We start from the raw sequence: 1,819 nt of genomic DNA on the forward strand, positions 1-1,819 counted from the left end.
ATGCAATATCATCTTGTGTTTACAAATGAGGAACTGAACCTTTGAGAGGGTAAGTGACTTGAAATAACCTGAATGAATCTCCAGAAGATTATGCTGAGTGAGAAAAGCCAATATTAAAAGGTTACACATCATGTGATTCCACTTATACACCCTTCTTGACAAATCACCATTATACAAATGGGGAGTAATATAATGGTAACCAGTGATTAACAAGGGGTAGGGGACAGAGGGAAGTGGATGTAGCTTATAAAAGGGCCACATGAAGGATCTTTGTGGCCCTCATTACTGCATCACTGTTAATATCCTGACTGTATTATTGTGCATGTGTGTGTGCTCAGTCGCTCAGTTGTATCTGACACTTTTCGACCCCATGGACTGTAGCCGGCCAGGCTACTCTGACCATGGGATTTCCCAGACAAGAATCCTGGAGTGGGTTGCCATTTCCTTCTCCAGGGGATCTTTCAGACCCAGCGATCAAATCCATGTCTCCTGCATGGCAGGCAGATTCTTTACCACTGAGCCACCTGGGAAGGCCATTGTACTATAGTTCTGTAGTTTTGCAAGATATTGTCATTGGAGGAAAGTGGTTAAAGGGTAAACAATATCTCGATATTCTTTCTTATGAATGCATGTGAATCTACAATTAGCCTAAAATTAAGATTTTAAAAAGTACCATAAGAATGAATATTTCTCAAGATTGAAGAAACTTCAGTTTCCAAATTGTAAGGGTCCACCCGAAGATCCAAAACAGACTTAAATCAACAAGAATTTTATGTGTAACTCCAGGAGAGATTAAAGAAAAGATCCTAAAAGCACATCATGATAGTCAGAGAGGAAAAAGAAGAAGGGCCACAGAGAGGGAAGGAGAAGGGAGAGGGAAGAAGAGGTGGGGAGAGGTGAGAGAGGGAGAGAAAGCAGGTCGCATGAAAAAGACAGGGTATATGGGTGATAGTCTTTTTTTGGGTAAATTAATTTATTTATTTTAATTGGAGGCTAATTACAATATTGTAGTGGTTTTTGCCATACATTTCACATGAATCAGCCATGGGTGTACATGTGAGAGTGGTTGATAGTCTTAATAGCAACATTGAAAGCTAGGAGGAAATGGACCAATGCTTTCAAAATTCAATTCTTCAAAATCCAGGTCTTTAACCTAAAATTCTCTTGCTCTTCCAATTAAGCATGAGGTTAGGAAATTCGGATAAATATGCTTTCAAACATGCATATCCTCAATGCTTTTACTTTCAAGTCAGCTTTTTATAGGATGGGAGCATATCAAGAGAGAAGACACAGGATCCAGAGCAGAAGGTTCACACCCAAGTGAGCTGAAGCAGCTGGGCAGTGTGGCAGTTGTGCTGTGGGCAGAAGTTCAGCTAGCTCAGAAGTGTCTTTCTGGAAATATTAATAAATCAATTAATGAGATTTATGGAGTGCTCGTTTCTGAAGAAAAATTATTTAAAGTGGTTATAAAATTTTTTTAAAGAAAATTTGGAACTTGAAGCGACTTCCCTGGTGGTCCAGTGGCTAAGACTTTGCATTCCCAATACAGGGGGCCCAGGTTCAATCCCTGGTCAGGGAACTAGATTTCACAAACCACATCTAAGGGCTCACAGGTCACAGCCAAAGATCCCAGCTCAGACAAATAAATTTTTTAAAAAATTAAAAAAAAAATTGGAACATGGAAAAGTAACTAAGCAAATTCTCAGTGCCAACAACTGAAAATGAAGCAATGAATTATTCCTTCAAAAAATTAAAAAGCTGTATAAGGGGGGAAAATGGCATTCTTAGTTCGATTTAGCTTAGTCATGAACATATTTAC

General features: G+C 39.0%; 1 non-coding gene across 1 annotated transcript; it reads left to right on the forward strand.

Annotated features, from left to right (window-relative positions):
- Window positions 1-1,506: 1,506 nt before the first annotated feature.
- TRNAG-CCC lies at window positions 1,507-1,579 on the forward strand. The gene has a single exon. It is a non-coding gene; the product is annotated as a tRNA-Gly (tRNA).
- Window positions 1,580-1,819: the final 240 nt, after the last annotated feature.

Source organism: Cervus canadensis, chromosome 12 (assembly GCF_019320065.1).
Source record: "Cervus canadensis isolate Bull #8, Minnesota chromosome 12, ASM1932006v1, whole genome shotgun sequence".
Classification (NCBI taxonomy): Eukaryota; Metazoa; Chordata; class Mammalia; order Artiodactyla; family Cervidae; genus Cervus; species Cervus canadensis.